Below are 21,384 nucleotides of genomic sequence, written 5' to 3' on the forward strand. Positions count from 1 at the left end.
ACATAGCCATCATCTCCTGTTTCTCATTTTTTGCTATTTGACTTCTTTTTTTTTTTTTTTTGTTCGTTCGACCAACGATGATTCGAAAGGACACGCGAATTGATTACTCAAGTTTCAGCGGTGGATTACTTCAGGGGAACTGCGAGCGGTGAGTTGCCCTACTACGGAGTATTAATTATTTTCTTTTTATTATATTATTATTTTATTATTATTTCTAAAATTATTCTAACTAAATTATTTCACATATATATATTATTTCTAAAATTATTCTAACTAAATTATTTCATATATATATATATTTTATTTCATATATACATATATAAAAAAAAAAAATGTTACCATGACGAATATTCTAACTGACAAAAAAAATGTGTTAACATTTTATCACGTGCAGCATTATCTCCTACTGAACATCGCTCGATAGCGATAAATTAGTATCAATGACATCGAGAAATACAACTGAATCAATATTCACTATTCAGTATATTATACTGGATGAATCTGATAACTACGATTTATAACTCCTCTCGCTTCTTGAAATCTACAAAATTAACTAAATATTAGTGTTATGTAATTTTGTTCTTGTGTGTTTTTAACCCTATGCATTTGTAGAAATCTGAATGATTTTCGTAAAATATATAAATGCAGAGAAGTTACGTGTATACTATACTATAACTATGTATATGTACGTATATATAACATATTGTAACTTTTTGCATTTTAATTTCTCTGATGCAGGTTTTAATGTATATTATAACAAATTAAATACTATTTAATATTATATTAAAATGTGAGGATACGAAGAAGGTGTAGTACGTAGCATAATGTAATAATGTACATATAGTATTTTATATATGTATATATAAATAAAAGTAATTAAGAATAGTACAAGTATACTATAGTAGTATACTATATAATATACAGTATATAGTATATTTCATAGTGTGCGTATATATTAATAATAATACTACCATATATAGTATATTATAACTATATTATAATAATACTACATACTACTACTACTATATACAGTGTATTATAATTATATTATATTATACTATAGTATACTATATACAGTGTATTATAATTATATTATACTATACTATAGTATACTATATACAGTGTATTATAATTATATTATACTATACTATAGTATACTATATACAGTGTATTATAATTATATTATACTATACTATAGTATACTATATACAGTGTATTATAATTATATTATACTATACTATAGTATACTATATACAGTGTATTATAATTATATTACATTATACTATAGTATACTATATACAGTGTATTATAATTATGTTATATATTTACAGTATATTATACTTATATCATATATTTATTTATTTAATATACTATAACTTTTCCGTACTTCTTGCGCTTTAATACAGTATATATATTTAGTACACTAAGATATAATAATACAGTAGCATAAAATACAAAGAAACATCAAGATTCCAAGGCAAAAGATTCTCAAAACAAAAAGTCTCGATAAGCTCAAAAATTAAAGTAGATCGATCGATGAGAATCCGCGATTATTTCTTATGTACCGACGGAGCGCAGTCGAAAAAAAATGAACGAATCGCAGGAAACAACAGGTGGAGCGAAAGGTGAAACGAGCTCGCGAGAAGGCGCCACCGGTCAATGGCGATATCTCGAGGAGGCGCTAATTCGCTCGTCCCGTGGGCTCGGTTCGAAGCTCGTCGACCGGCCGCCTGTGCGGCTTTAACTTTTTAAAATGTCGCGGATGGCCGTGACAGGGTCTATTTTTAGCCACGGCGAGATAAGCGCGGCGGGGAGAGAACGGCTGAAAGGAGAGAGACCGGGAATGAGACAGAAAGTGAGGGGAATGCCGTGGATGAGACAGAGACGAGCAGATAGGACCAAGAGTGGGACAGCCAGTAGCGTAACCGGATGGCATTTTAGTAGGCACTTGGAAAAAACACCTGTTTAATTAACTCTCTGCCCGCGCGGTGATCGACGAAACTGAACAACCGTACCGATTTCACTTTCTATATTTCTCCCCGTGCATCGTTTCATTATTCCCCATTAATATTTTGGAATTGTTCTGTTTTAGAAAAACTACTGTATTGCTTGACGATTGTGCCTTCAACAACCGGTTGCATCTATCTGTTGCACGTGTAAGGAGTGCAGACAGACGCGAGTAACATATGGAAACGTTAACCGATTAAACAGCGAGTCGTGGAAATGCTAGTTACATACTAGAGAATCCGTGACAACAGCCAGTTTGGTCGTAGATGAAAGATTGCCAAGCGTTCGCTCGTATGCACATGCATATATATATATATATATATATATATCTTCAGGCGACAAAACGCTTCCACACCGGAGTTACAATTTTCGATTCTTATCCATGCAAATTGCTGGAACATTCGGTTCGACGCGGTACGTATTTCACGCTCCAATTATACAACTGTCGTTATCGAAACCTAAAACTGCTAATCTTCGAAACTGATTCAATTACGTCACTGCGACAGGGGAACGACGGAGTATCGTTGGAATGGAAACGACACCAAAGCCGTGAGAGGGGCGTCGAGGGGAGACGAAAGAGCCAGAGGGAAAGAGAGAAAGAGACGGAATCAAAGAACTAATTATACGTGACGTCACTCGACTGGTTTCAACACAGAGAGTCGAGTGCAACAAGTCGAGACTCGACGAGTCAAGTGGGCCAGAAAAGTCTGTCTCGCTCTTTTTATCTCGTTGCCCGTTTACTTTGCTCGTTTCTTTCGCCTTCTAAGCTGCAGCCCACGGGGACGGAAGCTGCGCACAGGCAGGAAAGAAGGAGAGCGCTGAAAGAGAGTCTTCTTTTTGTTCCAGATGAGGTGGGAGGTGGTAAAAATAGAACTCCCGAACTTTATGGACGGTAAATCACAGTGGTCTCTCGCTAGGCCCGTTGCCATTGCCAACGTCCCGTTCGACTTGGACTGACCAGCTCATTAACCGTAATATAACCAACGGTGACGAATAGGAAATTCAATGTAAGCCTAATTAACTATTAGGAAGCGCGTAAAATGCTAACTGGGAACTGGTTTGGGAACTCTCGAGTTCACGTGGCGTTTTCATATTTCATATTCTTCTTATTTTCTCTTTTTAGGGCTATCTTATATTGGACAGAGGGAAGACAGTTCATGGAACGAATTATACACACATATATGTATATTATATATCATAAAAGTAGTGTTATAATTATGAAAGTAGAAACTAAGAAACTTTGACTTTATCACTTATTGATTTAATCTTTTTGGTACTTGATTTTGATTTCAAATCATGTTATTTTGAATATATAGAAATGAAAAATACTGATTAAGTTTTCCAATTTAAAAGACACGTACATATATTTCACTGGGTATGGAGTGTCAGATATATGTATATGAGTCTCTCAAAGTCAAATTGATCTCCACTTATTAATTACTTAATTTCATCACATAATTTTGGAATTAATATTTGGTTTGTATGATATGTGTATGAATTGAAAAACTCACCATAATATGTAAAATAATGTGACTGACACACTGTTTGGTAAGTGCTTTAACAAAAAGATAGCAAATAGAATTTAGTATTTATATATCAATAGAATGCTTTATAATTTTTCTGGATCGTATGGGTATGTCCTTTTGTAATTTGAAAGATTAAATTATAATAATGTGTAACTATTTTCGCAAAACAATAATAATAACTGGCTCCGTTAAATGATATATTACCGTTGAGTCGTGAACAGAATCCAATTCGTATTTATTTATTTTCTCAACGATCCAAGTCAAAATATTTCAAAAATATATCAAAACATCGTGTTATTTTTATGATATATATCAGACACGTGACGAGAAAAATATAAAGATATGACGTATTTATTGCCGTGTATCACGCCAAATCAAAAATGTTTCAAACCACTTGAAACATCAGAAATCATAAATTTTATTTAAAAAGAAAAAAAAAGAAAAATCAGAAATTATGAGACAAATGCTTGTTTCTAACATTTTTAAAGTAAAATTTATTATTTTTCAATCTTCTAAATCATTTTTCAGATATTCCATTAATTTTGAAAATGATCCAAGTCATTTAAAGTTTTGAAAGCTGCATTTTCTCACGAGTAATACATCAAATTTTATATAGAAAATATTTGCCTCAAGCAAAGATCAAAAGAAACTGTTAACTTTCATAAATGCTATTTATTTTTAATCATTCCTTTCCTGTTTTAAGTTTCTATATTAATATTTTAATTTTGTTATAACAGTTCAATTTAAACAGTTACTTTCTATTTGATTATTAAAAATCTTGGGAATAGTTAAAATACTGAAACCAGAAGTAAATATAAAAAAGAAAGTAAATTATGATTTTTATGTAATTCGTTTATTTTCTTTATTTTTGTTTTCAGCTTCCTTCAGATCTAAGTAATATCTATATCTTCCATAATATATTTTATCGAAATGTCACAATATTATGAAATATACTTCTTCAGAGCAGAATCCTGTTTAATTGGATTCTGCATTTTTCTATTTCCAAGAAAATAAAAATCCCTCACATATATTTTATAACAGTTTTCTTCAAAAACGGAAAAGATAAAAATCAAAAAATTATTTATTTAATCTTTTTTTTTATAATTTCGTTTATACTGATATATTTCTGATGTATTTATACCATCACCTTATTCTTTTATTCTTTTTTAATTAAATTAAATGTATCTCAAGTTTTAATTCTTCCTTTAATTACGAAAATCACATGAAACGTGTCATGATCGTACAAAATAATTTTGTACAAGACAAGGTGTGTAATTGTTATTAAACATTACATAACAATGTTACAATATTATCATAGTCGGACAGTAGGGCATATTTTTGGATAATGGAAGTTCGAATATGGCAGGCTCTAACTGTATTGCTATGTATAGTTTGAACGTTTGCATAGCAAGCTTCTGAGAAATGTGAAAAAAGTAAATGTATTTCCGTAAATGGAAACTTGCCGAAGGCAATTCAACCTGTCGAATGTATCAACGATGGCTTTCGCGAATTCATTGATACAGGATCAATGTGTACTCTCTTGTCTGGATCGTATGAATCGCAATGCAAGAGGTCTCTAAAATGAGAACACTATTCAGAACATATTAATAGATTTTTAAAAAAGATTCGTCCAATGAAAATTGATGAACATTTTTATAGACAGAGCAAAAGGATTCTGATCCTTGAAGTAACGTTAAGTAACTTTTAAAAATTGTCCTTGAACCGATGTTAATAAATCCAATAGATACAAGTTGCCGGCAGGCAACTATGGAATGCTAAAAGATAAATATTTCTGACAGAGACACATTAAAACATGTATCGTTATTTATGTCTCGACGAGTTTTATATAAATCCAGCTTGTACGAAATACTGGCTTTCATGATTATATTTGTGCAATTCGAAAAAGCGCAGGTTTTAAAATAAAGAAGGTGAAAGAAAAATTTAAAATGTACAAATTTAATATTATCACAAATGAATTAATATTATCGCAAAGAAATTTATTTCCTGATCAAGTACATGTTATAATTATGCAAGTACCTGCACAGTCAAATTGAAGAGAGAAACCTCTAACCGCTTATAACCGCGAAAATTGATATCTAAATCTATACTACAAATCTATACGGATTCGCTTCTGCGACATAACGTTCAATATTTCTAAGATAACTATATACGTGATTTATTTGGGGTGTCTTATGGGTTCCTAGATTTTTAGCAAAATCGCAAATCATTTATTATATCATTATTTATATTTTATTTATATTTATATTATATTTATATTTTATTTATATTTATATTATATTTATATTATATTTATATTTATATTATATTTATATTTATATTATATTTATATTTATATTATATTTATATTATATTTATATTATATTTATATTTCATTTAAAATTTTTTCACACTTTAATAAGACAAATAAATATAAGATATTTATATTTTTGAATAAAAAGATTATTAGAATATCGATGTGCTTTTGTTATCTAATTTTGTTATATTTATACATTTCTTTATTTATATTTTATATTATTTGAACACAAAATTAATAACACAATTAATTAATAATTATTTACGTTTAATACAAATTTAATGCAAAAAAACAATCGTACATCAAATTTTAGAGGGTCGTTGTAAATGGGAGATTTCAATCATCAAATCCACGACAAATTTAGTCACGAGAAAAATTGTTCAATGTTTTTACGCGCTATGATCATTTGTAGCGTATTTTCGAGAAGAAGCGTATCTTCACATTCCCATTCGCTACACGATGTATAAAAACATCTCAGAAAAAGATAAACGACGTGTTGTGAAAGTAAACGTTTCACGCTTTAAAACGAACCGTGGTTGCACGATCTTTCTTCACGAAGTTACAACAGTTTAAATATAGACAATATCGGATACACTGATTGTATGTGAAAGAATCATCAGACATTTTAACTTCAATTTGGTAAAAAGTTATCATGTATAAAATAAAGGAAGATAATACAAAATGACAGTATTACATTATTCTTGCCTTTGTTTGCAAGTTTTACAAAATTAACATTAACGTACGTACAATTAATGTAACATACGTGTGATTCTATGTAGAACAATAAAAACAACTAATTAAATTACCGCAGTGTGGTCTCTAATTTCTTTGATAATTAAATGGTAATTAAATTTTAACTTATAATTATTATAATATTATTATAATTGAATTATAATTTTTATTATAACTTTAATTTAACTTTCTTTGGTAAATTAAATTACCAAATTCACTTTATAGCCTCGTACAATACGCGATCGTAAATAATTGCACGTGCAAATGACTCGATGAATAAATCGTCGAGAAAATGTAACCAGAAACCGAGCGGGCCCACTAGGTCCCGATGTCGTCACTGACCATGACGAACGCAGCTATTTTCAGGCCCACTTGCATACCCAGAAGACGTCTCCACGGGGAGGCGAGGATAGCGAAGCCACGTGACTCATACCAACTGGTACCACGTTCTAATAAATAATCACGAACAAGCTGTGCTTACATACAGGCGATCGGCCGAGTCGGTAGTTCAATTATCGCGGCCTAACTCTTAGGGGCACGCAGTTTTAAAGAAAGAAGAAAAAAGAAGAACTCTATTCCTGCTTGGAATTTTTTTTAACATAAAAAATGGAATTAGTAATTACTATGATACTTTAATTATTATAATTAGTAATTCTAATTAACTAGAATTACTAATATTTTACAGTATTATAATGTTCTAGGTATAATATTATAATATATAACTATATATATTATTACAATATTCTATAGAATAGAATTATAATATTTTAATTGTTGTAACGAGTAATTATTAGTTAGTAATAATTAACTAGAATTATTAATATTTTATAGAATTATAATATTACATAGTTATAATATCATAATATTCTATAGAATAGAATTATAATATTACATAGTTATAATATTATAATATTCTATAGAATAGAATTATAATATTTCAATTACTGTAATAAGTAATCATTAGTTAGCAATTCTAATTAACTAGAATTACTAATATTTTATAGAATTATAATGTTCTAGTTGTAATATTATAATATATAACTATATAAAATATTACAATATTCTATAGAATAAAACTACGATATTTTAATTATTGTAATAAGTAATTATTAGTTAATAATAGTTAACTAGAATTACTAATATTTTATAGAAACTTATAATATTCTATAGAATAGAATTGTAATATTTTTAATATTGTAATAAGTAATCATTAGTTAGTAATTCTAATTGACTAGAATTACTAATTTTATAGAATTATAATATTCTAGTTATAATATTATAATATTCTATAGAATAGAATTATAATATTTTATTGCAATAAGTAATCATTAGTTAGTAATTCTAATTAACTAGAATTACTAATATTTTGTAGAATTATAATATTCTAGTTATAATATTACAATATATAATATATAATATTATAATATACAACTACATATAATATTACAATATTCTATAGAATAGAATTATAATATTTTAATTATTGTAATAAGTAATTATTAGTTAGTAATAATTAACTAGAATTACTAATATTTTATAGAATTATAATATTCTAGTTATAATATTATAATATTCTATAGAATAGAATTATAATATTTTAATTATTGTAATAAGTAATCATTAGTTAGTAATTCTAATTATCTAGAATTACTAATATTTTATCGAATTATGATATTCTAGTTTTAATATTATAATATACAACATATAACTATATTTTTAACATAATTATATATGATATTATAATATTCTATAAATATATGATGACATTCTATAAAATGTGGGACAATTTTAAACCCACCAAAGAGTTAATCTCGCGCGTCACAGGGCGCCAACATTATTTAAATAAGCATCGACGGCCGGCTTCCATATAAATTCTGGCCGGTCCCAGCACGAAACTCTTGTTCAAAATGAAAAGATCGACGCGGAGGAAGCTACACGACGGCATACAAATCTTTTTGCACCTTGTTTGGCCATCTACCGACGACGTGACAATATTCGAGCTGTAAATATTCCTCGAGCATGCTCTTGGCGAGATATCCGCTCTTTTTCATCGAGCATGATTTTGACGAGTATGTATTGCTCGCGAATTTTTTTTTTTTTACATATTTATGGGGAAATTGGATGATGTAAAAATGCACTTTAAGTTAAGTATGCACTGTTTATATACAGCATGATATTCTCTTGAATTGAGTATGTATTTTCAGGAAGCACGAGTATTGTCGAATAATTGCCATTCGTTAAAAGAAAAAAAAAAAAAAAAATGAATTTAAATATGTTTACTGACACTAAGCACTACCAACGATTAAAGTATAAAAATTGTATCAAAAAAATTAGAGTGCAAGGAACAGAAAAAAGTTTATGATACAATAAAGAGCACAAACTTTTATTTAATATTTGAACACTAAATTTTGTAAAAAAAAAAAAGAAGATCGTACAATAAATAAATCTGGACTCATTTTAAAGCTTTAGTTAATGCATCGTTTGTTTTATTCCAAGATGTTTTTAAATTTATCTAACAGAAATTAATTTATCTAACAAACATATTACAAATTGTCATAGTGTGTAAAAACATTGAAAAATTGGAACCAGTTGTTTATAATGATGTGAACCCAATATTCAAGGTTTAAAAAATTGATGAAGAAAGATTATATGTACATCAAGGGTTCGATTTTCAAATCCATTGCAGATTCAGACATGAGAAAAATTTCTTACAGATTTATTTAGATAGTATTTTCGAGAAGGAGAGTGTCATTAGTTTTACTAATGTAAAAATATTTTAGTGTGAAATGAATGACGTATTTTGAAAATAGAGGCTTAAGCTGTAAAATAAGACCAATTTATTGTTGTACGACTCCTTTGTACAGAATTGTAAGTTTCAATATTCAGTGCTTGAATATTAATGGTGGTCATTGTATGTAAAAGAATTTAAAAATATCTACAAAATGTATTATAATTAGACTACTGTTTTTTTAATGTATTTATGGGAAATTTAAAGATACAAAAATACAAGCAAATAAATATAACATGCAAAAATATATAAAATATCCAAAAGATTTATTACAATCAGATTGCTTTTAGGAAATTATGAAATTTGAAGATGTAAAAATGCACGCAATATATATGATATATAAAATGTCCAAAAAAATTTATTGTAACTAGAAAATTAGGTTGCTGATTTTTATGCAATTTTGCAAGAGTCCACAATACTTACATATACAGAAATATTTTTGTAGAGTGAAGTATTTATTATAATTGGACATTTATATTTATGAGAAATATATAATTATAATCTTCATATATTCATGAGAAACTTAAAAATGCAAACACATGCAAAAAAATTCGCAGAAATACCCAAAATAAACTACCTACTATAATATACTAAGTGACAGTAAGTTAAAATATTTTCAAAATTGTTGATTATATCAAAAGCTGTTTTAAAGAGAACTTGTTCTATTTCGGGAAGAAAATAATTTAATATAATTTTTGTAAAAGTCAATTTTATTTTTTTTAAATAGAATCGGATATTTTTTAACACGTTAACCAATTTATCTCGACACTCTATTAAAAAAGTGTTGACCTATGCATGTTGGAAAATCAATAGTTTAGTTTTGCAGATCCAGTTACTCCCCGAGAGTTTCAGCTTTCAATCCATCGAAATTTCAGCCACGAAAACAATTTCTTAATGTTCGAATGTACAATATTTCTGAGATAATAAATAATTTTCCGCTTGCTTCACGCTTTAAAATGAAACCAAATGTATTGTCGTGCGATTTTTTTCTTGTAACAGCGATGTTACAGCAATTTAAGTATTAAGAAATATTAACAATTCCAAAATTGAAAATCTAGTGTTCTAATATTCACCAACTGTATTTTAATTTTAATTTAACTTTTGTAAAATTTATTATGTGAACAAGGACAATGCTTTTTTTGTTATCTAAAGGGTTTACAAATATCTGCGAAACTTTATAAGATTTTTTGTACTTTCCAACGCGCAGAAATTAACATTTTTTTTTAATAATCACTATAAATTTATATCGTGAATGCTAAGTGATTCTATTTCATGAAATGTATATAATCTCGTATGATCTCTACCCGTTCACTTGCACTGCAGAAGTGCTAGTTAAGTATATCAGATAATGCACCCCTCGAAACCATTGTCTGAAACATTTTTCTTTATAATTAATACGTTCGAGATCTAGTTTAATCCACTTCACAGCCCGGAGGAATGAATAATTTTTCATTCCTTACATTTTTCTTGTATCGACGTATCTCCAACAGTTTATGTTTCTAGTATCAATATGCCACTATAAGTTTAACTCTTTGAGTTATAATATCAAGCTACACTCGTGACAAGAATTATGGTTTCGATTTGGGAAAAAAAAGCAAATTCTAATTCTTCAAGATTAAAAAATAATTAATAATATTATATATATAATATATACATATATTATATATATAATTAATAATGTTACATATATAATATATAATATATATAATTAATAATATTACATATATAATATATAAATAATATATAATATATGTTATATTATATTATATTTTATTAATATTATAATTATATGTAATGTTTTAAATGCAATAATGTTTATTGAAGACTGAGGAAAAAATGGTAAGAGTTAATACAAGTAAACTTTTTCACTTTTTAAACATTGGAACTATGGTCCCAATTCCACGTTGGATGTGTTAATAATTTCAATAGTATTGTAGCTCTCAGTCAGTCTCAGATGACTCACTCTTATTTAGATTCCATTTCTTTAATTAAGTTTGCGAAAATAATGAAAAATGCGCGAAACTCTGTAGTCTAGTGATAAGTTATAGCCTGACGGAAACGTAATTAAAAATACAATAAATGCGAAGTAATTAACAATGGGATAATTCCGTAAAAGATGGACTTTGTCTTTAATTTCTTTTTTTTTTTTCTCGTCGTGATAATATTATTCAAGATGATAATATCACGCTGAGAACAAAAAGGTTAAAAACGTCTCAGAAGGGAAAGTAAAATGCTATGAAACGCGTGAATCGTAATGGACAATCTTTTTTTTTACAACATGCGATCGTTTATAAAAATTTAAATACATTTATCAGTTTGAATATTTTCTAAACAAAAAGAAAAAAAAAAAGACAAATTTTAAACGAACGGAACTTTGGTAGAAAATTATTTTATGTAGTACAAATATTATAATTGTATTTTATACTTGTATAAATTATAATATAAACAGATTTTTATAAGAAATTTTCAAGCGTGAACACAATATGGGATGCATATGATGTAATTGTAAAGTATAAAATATTCCTTATATGTATATTCTTATATGTTTTATGCATATACATTAAAAGATACTTTATACAGTATATTTTATACATCATGCTCATTCTGCGTTGCTCAAACTCACATTTGAAAATTTCATGCATGAAAATCTGCAAGCTAATCATAACATAATATCTACAAACGCTTGCATAAAAATTCGCAGTATAATCATAGCATAATACCTTTGTGAATAGCTGTTAGAAATAAGAAAATAAAATTCACAGACAGAGACGACTGTTCGACCACGTTTAGAATGTTTTTCATCAAACGCTAGAACTATCGACGACTGCAAGTTTTGTCCCAAAATTGCAATATTTTCTCAGCTTTAAGTTATACAAAACAAATAATAAATTTATTACTTCTCAATAATTTCTATCTAGTGATATCGTACCGGCGTGAGTTCAAAAGAAAAAGAAAGCGACGAATTACTGTATACGGCCGCTCGTTACGGTCCGCAATCAATTGCCAGCCCAAGTGGTTAAAGGCACAAAATTTCCATCAGTGATGTTAAAGTGCAACAAAACTGAGAAAATTTTACAACACAATACACGCAATACATGCATTAACAAATATTAACACAATGCATATATGTTACAAAAGGAAAAAAATTTGTTTGAATGTTCAAAAAATTTATGACGAATGGACAAAAATATCTGTACGAAATGGCCACGGAAATGAGAGTAAATAAAACTCACAGTCAGAGGGCGACTGTTTCGTTTATGATGGACCATATTTCACAGAGTGGTTACATTGTTCCGTCAGACTGACGTGTTAAATAGGCCGCGGAAGCGTTTTATTATTTGCACGCTATCTGTTTTACGAGCATCAATTATTCCTGTGGGATAACACGTTGCCGCGACTACGCGTTACGTGGTTCTTTCTCGGTTGTATTATTAGAACAAGTACGACGGCCGCGTGTTTAAAAAGGTGGAACACTTGCCGCGAGAATGATTTTACTGGAAAAGTAGTTTAGCCGAGCTGATGCAACTTCAACTGCGGGGATGGACATGTTTACGTTTCTTTTCTATCGCGCGAGAGGATATCATTTGCTTGATAAAAGAACTGTCGCAAACTGAAGACAAGTTCAAAAGACTCGAGACATACAATTTTATTTTTATTATTAATTTATTTTATTTTTATTATTTTGTTTTTGACGTACTCGATATTTATCGAGAATAATTAAATTTTCTCATTTAAAATTGTTAATATTTTAATACTAGATAATCATTTGCGTGATAAAAGAACTGTCACAAATTGAAGAGAAGTTCAAAAGACTCGAGACATACAACTTTTATTATTAATTTATTTTATTTTTGACGTATTCGATATTTATCGTGGACAATTGAATTTTCTCATTTAAAAGTGTTAATATTTTAATACTAGATAGATAGAAGTTGTACAAGGTATTATTCGATTGTTTTATTACTTAATTTCAGAAAGAAGTTTAATTTGTACTCCCTTTTCAAAAGTCTATCAGCTAAATTAAATTTTCTAAATTGCATGCAAATGTATTTTACAACACAATGTTATGTTAATGTACTAATGTCATCAGATTTGTTTAAGATGAATGAAAAAAATATAGTGAATGGAGACAAAAAGAAGTAATATTACAGAGTTAGTGATAACTAATAATTTTTTCAAACTTTTAGTAATAATAAAAAGCAAAAGGTATTTGAAACTTTGATTTAGTTGAAAAACATTTATCATTACTTTAAACAATTAATACAATAAAAAAAACAAATAATACAATTATGATCAAAACAGTTTAATATTGAATATCAGCAACCAATATAAATGACCGGGATTTTATTTTTAGCATACCACTAACTGCCATCAAAGACTAAAAAATTTTATATTATTTTTGGTACATTCGATACATTGTCAATATAAAAAATTAATTACAAAACTCATACATTTTACTAAAAGCAAGAAAGAATGGAACGAAAGATACTGTGGTATGATATTTTTATTAACACTTGTATATATTAATATGTGAACTCTGTATTTAATTTTATAAATATAAATTTTTATCAATCTACAAATAATTTCCACCATCTGTCATCTAGCATTAAATTAAGAGATGAAAATTTGTTGTTAATGTTAATAGCACAACTGATTGAACTGAATGAAAAATATTTGTTGCCATCGATAATTGTTATCGGTAATCAAAACAAAATTCGCTATTGATAATACCCAACCAAAAGAAATTCCAGTCATTTATAATAATCACTGGTAAACAAAATAAAATTCCGATAGTCGAGAAATATTTAGTTGTATATAATTTAATTTAATATGATACAATTTAATTTTAATGTAATACAATGTAACTTAATTATTCATAACTAAAAGTTTTTAATTAGCATTTCGAATGCTTAAAATTATGGGATATAATAGCATATAATAAATTAAGAATTCATTCATCTTGAAACGTATTTATAATTATTCAATTTCTAATCATAGTCAATAAATAAACCATTCGTTTTATCATTGATTACTATACTTTAGCGGATTAAACAGTCAAAGAGTTAAAAATATTAACTCTTATAGGTACCTTAACTAGACTGCAGTATTCATGCATTTAATGGAAAATTAAAAGTTGTAAAAAATGTAAGTAACAATGAATGTAACACGCAAGACAAGATAAAATAAGTAAAGTGGAGTATTTGTTATAATACATAGTAGATGAGATAAACTTCCGTTTAGGAAATTTCTATTTTTTATAAATATTCTTCTATCTTTTTCTCTGTTTAAGAAATTTCTATTTCCATTTCTATTTAATAAATTCCTATTTGTTTAGTCACGTTAGAAGAAAAACTTTGATGCATTCAAATCGACAGTCTAACCACGACTTTTGAAATTTATCTTGTAAAAGTTATCGCGCGTTTTCCTTATAATATTTTATAAGGAATAAAAATGTGTCAAAACGTGGACAACAAAGAAATTTATAAGCAAAGCTTGTAATATACGCTTGAAAAATTATATTGTGCAAAACAGAGCTAAATTAAAGAAGTTTTATTTTATAAAAATATAAGTATATTTATAATAATTTTAATTGAACAATATAATAATGTAATAATAATATAAGTATATAATAACAGTATAATAATGTAATAATAATATAAGTATATAATAATAATATAATAATAATACAAGTATATAATAATAATTTTATTTTATTATAATATAATAAATATTGAATATTGAAAATAAAAAAAGCGCGAGTATGTTTATTATGGAATACATGAAAAGATTTCTGTCGATTTAATGGAACCAGAGAAACGGCGAGGTATCAAAGCAAATGACAGCGAAGGAAAATAAATGAATAGGAGCTGTGGCAACTCGAGCGGCACGGTAACATTCGTAAGAACGATAAAATAATTCCAAAACGTATAAATAACGGAGTACTCTCTACAATTATCGAGGCGGACTGCTTGTTTTCAAAGACGATCTCAAAAGTTTCAACCTAAAATTTACCTTTCTTCTTCACTTTTCTGCTTTTAACTTTAACTTACGTAACTTGTACCTTTTTTTATACATTGGGATAATTATAACTGCGATTTGACACTAGAACTATCAAAATTATCGAAATGATCAATGTACAATTTTTCAGAGAAACTTCGTAGATTGACAACACTGCCACTTTTAGAGATTTGAATGATTTTTATAAAAGTTTCTGTTTTCTTTCTTTCTTTTTTTTTTTGATTGTGTTATAAACATTTTCCTATTCCTTGCTATTTCTTCGATACAATGTTTGTGATTATTTTTGATATCGAAGGCGTGATTAATTCTATTTAGATTTTATAACTTATTTTTCTGAAGATTGTACAAAAAGATTTGTTTCATCCAAAGAGCAGAAAATATTGTAAATTTCCGAGTGAGAGATATGTATTAAATTTTATAAATTAATTATATTGTTAATTATTATGTTAAATATATTTTATATTCTTGAAGTTTAATATAAACTTCAAGAAATGATTTATAAATACGATATTCTTATTACTCTGAAGACTGCGTGAAAAAGTTTATCTCATCCAAACAACGAATGATCATTACTGCTTGTTCAAATTTTGAGTTGAGCAAATTTCATTTAAAATGCAGACAGTCGATAACGATTTGAAGTTACAAATCACTTTCGTTAATTTATTATTTTGATTTGAAAAATAACTGAAATAAATAACGAATAAATGTTCTTTATTTTGTCAGAAACTTTTTCAGACAGATAGTTGACACGTTATTCTATTTTTAGTTTCTGCTTCGTTGATGCAAGACGTCATGCTATTGTGTAGAGATATTTGTAATAAATTTAGATTATGCACGTCTTCGGAATTGTAAATTCTAAGAAGCGACGCGAGGTTTAGAAACGTAATTCCTACAAAATCCGAACACGTGATAGGAAGGAAAGTTTTCAAAAATGATTCATCTCAAGCGAGAGAAATTAAAACGGTTGAAACCGTACGAGTTAAATGAAGTTAAACGATTACTTTGATAACATCATTTCTATTTACAGCAAATATTCGTACCTACCTAAACAAAATAAACTGAAAAAATTTGACTTTTGATTCGACTTTTTTTTTTAGTCGAGAGAAAACACTATTCTCTGTCAGTTATACTGTGGGGGTTTTTTTTTTTTATATATTTACAGGACATTTTCAAGAACAGAATTATACAGAGTATAGTATGAAAAATATGTAAAATATTGAAAATGTCCAGAGTGTCAACAAATCTATAATATTTAATACGTAAAACTTAAGATGCTCTTTCATACTTCAATATAATAAAACTATGTGAACTCTACCTATATGAACTCTATTTATGTGAACTAAATTTCAGTCAATGCACTAAAATGAACTCTTGATGGGTAAATTCTGAACTTACATCATACAAATGGGAAAATACTAGTAGAGGGGAGAATTATTGTGTTATAAGCTATTACATGAACTCTAAACATATGAATTATCTGTTCCTCCACAAATTCATATGAATGAAATTTTGCTGTATTATGTTATATTATATACTATTACTTATTATATACTATTAGTATACTATATTATTATATACTATTCTTTGCTATGCATTATTATATACGTTGTTCTGTTTAAATATGTTTAAAGCAGAACATTTTAATAAAAACTGTAGCAAACTATAAATGCCTTCAATTATAATTGGAATGTGTGAAATTTGAGATATTTGAGATATACATTGGACATGTCTCTAAAATTAATCCAAAATTAACTTAAATTAACTAACAGTATTTGATAAATATTGTTGATAAATATTAAATTTTGCAGTAGTAAATTGTTTATTATTTTGTTGGTTGGAATTTATTTCAACTGTTTGTTGATGATCATATATAGTATCTGGATATAAATGTAATATTCAATTGATATTATAAAATCATATTTTAATATCTCATTGATAAATATTACTGTATAAATATAATACAAATTAAACTGAATGTAACATAAAATAAAAACAAATTAAATTTTTGTTTTCACATTGTTCAAGCGTTTGACAATGTATGAGACAGATTGTATGAAGTTTGGATCACGCACTTGACTTTAAATATCAATCTTTTCAATTTGCATTTATGATTCTCCGCAACGTTCTTTACTAAAATATTTAAACATATCAAAATGCGACGAAAAATCCGAGACATCGACAAAATTGTAATCTGTAAAACAATTTTCTACCAACGTTCCACTTCTTTTTTTACGTGAATCTGCATGGAAACTCACGATGCCTAGCGGCATCTCAATTATATCAAACGACGAGCAAAGAAGCCAAGTCAGCCGAAGAGAATTTTCACGCACATGTATTTGTTTATGGTCCACTGTGGAAGAAACTTACAGTCGATGACCAGGCGCATTGAATGAGGCCATTAAAGATCCCCGGCTTGTGTTACCGAGGAACGAGTTTCAAACGAGGTGAAGAAATAGAAGAAAGGCACGGGGAAACGGAGACGGAGCTAGGTGCGACCGGTCCATAGGATTCTCGCAAGAACGCCATGGGACGTCGTAGCAGGTGCTCGAATCACCTTCTCTCTATCTTTACCCCACGAAAATTCTACACGAGACGTCCCGTTTCTTGACAAATCGGTCCCGTGCTTTAAACGAAGCCATTCAACTCGATAAATCGTTCGAAACTGAAGAAAAGGGTGATACGCGGGTACAGTAAAACTCGTCGAGTAAAGTTTATATAGGTAGCTCGTACAATTATAAATATGAACTTGTCATAAATATACGGTGGTCATTGAAAGATTGAATGATATAAAACAAAAAGTAACATCTACAAACACATGTTTTTTTAAATTTTTTATTATTTTATTTGAAAATATAATGCACAGATTTTTCTCAGTGTATTTCTTTCTATAACCTACAGGAAAAAGAAAATAAGAAAGATTGAAAATGAACAGGTTATGACTTTTTCAAACCTTTCAGTTTTTCAGTGGCCACCCTATATAAACATGAACTTCATTTAGGATATGACTTGTCCAATAATTTATACAGATAGTTTACATAATTACAAATATGAACTCCATTTAGTATATAAACTTGTCAAATAGTTATAATAAATAATTCATATGATTACAAATATGAACTTTGTAAATGCGAACTATACAAATAATTCATGTAATTATAAATATGAACATGTTATACAAATATGAATTTCATTAACTATTTGACATAAACTATTTGACAAGTTCATTAGGATATGACCTTTTTTCTATACTTGTGGACAAGCAAAATTAACTGCCCATGAAAACTATATTAAAACTTTATTTAAACTTCTACTTACTAATTTCTGATATCAAATTCTTATAATTAATATATACATTTAAAACTATTGCGAATATTTTCATATATTAAATATAATAAATATGGCAATAATACAAGAATAAATAATATTTATTATTACATATAACATAATTTAAAATATTAAATAATATTTATTATTATTATATATTATTTATTATTATGATATTATTTTAATATAATATTTATTATTATAATATTATTTATTATTATTTCCTATATTACACAAAAACATATAACATAATTTAAAATATTAAATAATATTTATTATTATTACATATTATTTATTATTATATTATTTTAATATAATATTTATTATTATTGCCTATATTACACAAAAACATATAACATAATTTAAAATATCAAATAATATAATTGCCTATTATTTAAAATATTGAATATTATTTAAAATATTTATTTATTATTATTGCCTATATTAATTATTATTTAAAATATCAAATAATATAATTGCCTATATTGAATATTATTTAAAATATCAAATAATTATTATTATAATATTATTTATTATTATTGCCTATATTACACAAAAGAGTGTGATATTTTGGCCATTTCATTTCAATCTCCTCACTTTTCTTAATGAAAGCACGATATTTAAAAAAAAAGATACCACCAACAAGATGAAATTAATGAAACGTTTGCTTCTAAAAGGCGACACTGGGAATGAATTCGTTTAAAAATAACTAATTAAGATAATCATTTTCATTGAGGAGAGGAAAGAAAACGAATTATCCATCGTCGTGTGTGATAAAATGATTATTATTATTTCTCGTGTCCGTTATCGCGCGGAGAACAAACTTTGTACCAGTCTTTCAATTATGTATTTCCTTCTCGGTTCATCGTGGAACGAATTTGAAGGTGTATTATGCGTCTCTCTAGTTACTATCTAATCAATCCATGGAGATGTTCTGAGAAACAATGGCTCGTGGTCGTATATTGGCATTTGAATAATAACCGACGATGGATACACCTAATAACGCGTAATTACTTCCTGTTTGTTAATCAATTATAAACACGCACCTTTCTATCGTGCATTTTCCCTTTACGCGTCTCTATAACTGTAAATTGTGAAAATTTTATCGCTCTTCCGTCTAATTAAATTCCTCTTCCTTCTCTCTTTTCCTTCTTTTTTTTCTTTCGTTATAAGCGCTTAAGCGTTTTGTTAACATAGATAAGCGAGTGATTCGACGGTCTTGATAAAATTGTTGAAAGCGTTCCTTCCACTAGACGCGTTTTCACAGTTTACGTTTCAAAGTTTTGATGGCGCATCACTCGTAATTTAAATTAAAACAATCGCGCTCACGACGAATGATTAAAATTTGAAATTTAGATAGGGTTGCTCGTGTTGAGACAGATAAGAGCGGTTCGAAGTTCTTTTAATTGTGCATCCCTAGTTTAAAATGAAACAGTCGCGTTTTCAACGAATAATTAAAATTAGAAATTAAAAACAGCTCGTGTTGAGAGTGATACAAAATACCTGATAACGTTTCTTCTAAAAAAAAAAAAAAAAAAAAAAAAAAAAAAAACGCCGCTTATATTTGTGTTTTAATTGCATATCACGCGTAATTTGAATTGGAACAACCGCATTTTCAACGTGCAATGAATTTGAAATTCAGATAGGTTGCACGTGTTAAAGTAGATAAGCAAGTTCGTGATAAAACGTAGAAACGTTTCCTTCTTTTTTTTTTTTAAAGATACAATTTATATTCGAAAGTTTCAACTTTGGTTCATACTTATGGAATTGCGTTTAATTAAAACAATTACATTTTTCTAGCTTTGCTCGTGTTATTATACATACGAAAATAAGCGCGAAATTCAAAATTCTTGATGAAACGTTGAATTTCTTCCGAGAGATAACGCTTTATACACGAAAGTTTGTACTTTGGTGTATCAAGAGCGTTGATTTAAATTAAATATCGAACAATTGGTACTATTGCAATTTCAGCTAATTTTAAATTAATGACTGTACATACATATGTATGTTTTTATCAAGGTCGAGCAAACCTCATTTAAAATAAAGATAAAAAATATTATTTACAATTTTAAGTAACGAACTATCCCCACAATTTATTATTTTCATTCGAAAAAGTAATTTTATCTTGAATGTAATTATTAAATATATCACTTGCAGATAATTTTGTATATTCAAATTAATTTTATTTGAAATAAAATAACAAAAAAATAACAATTTACACGACGAAATAAAAAATTATTTAACTCGAGAAATTGTTTATAGAAACAATAGAGAATTGTTTGTAGAAATTGTTTGTAGAAACAAATACGAAATACAGAGTGAAATAAAGAATTATTTTATTTCATAGTCAAACAATACAACAATCAGATAATGTAAAGGAAGATTATTTGCTTGTTCAAAAAAAAATTAATGTAGAATTATTGACGTAAAAATAAATAAATAAATAAATAAATTTACTTCGAAATAGATAAGATAACATTAGATAAATAAGACGGCATGTCATTTAAATATTAAAGAATCTTTCAAATATTTTTTATTCAAATAACATTCAAACCTAGCATTGATGTCATTATTTGAAAATTTATGTAATCTTCTCTCATTACGTCGCGAAAGAAAATTTATTTCTATCTACCAATCCGATATAAAAATGAAACTAAAATTGAAAATTCACTTTT

General features: G+C 27.5%; 1 protein-coding gene and 1 long non-coding RNA gene across 3 annotated transcripts in view; one reads left to right on the forward strand and one right to left on the reverse strand.

Moving 5' to 3' along the window:
- LOC122535750 (cGMP-dependent protein kinase 1-like) overlaps positions 1–21,384 on the reverse strand; it is a 68,382-nt gene that overhangs the window by 25,073 nt on the left and 21,925 nt on the right. The gene's annotated exons all lie outside the window — the stretch shown is intronic.
- On the forward strand, positions 1,757–3,260 carry LOC122535751. Of its 2 annotated transcripts, XR_006308249.1 has the most exons (5): positions 1,757–2,011; positions 2,093–2,421; positions 2,514–2,712; positions 2,854–3,014; positions 3,131–3,260. It is a non-coding gene; the product is annotated as an uncharacterized LOC122535751 (long non-coding RNA). The 2 variants fall into 2 exon arrangements; XR_006308248.1 differs by having other exon boundaries at positions 2,093–2,712.

This window comes from Frieseomelitta varia, unplaced genomic scaffold, assembly GCF_011392965.1.
Source record: "Frieseomelitta varia isolate USP_RPSP 00005682 unplaced genomic scaffold, Fvar_1.2 scaffold_761, whole genome shotgun sequence".
Classification (NCBI taxonomy): domain Eukaryota; kingdom Metazoa; phylum Arthropoda; class Insecta; order Hymenoptera; family Apidae; genus Frieseomelitta; species Frieseomelitta varia.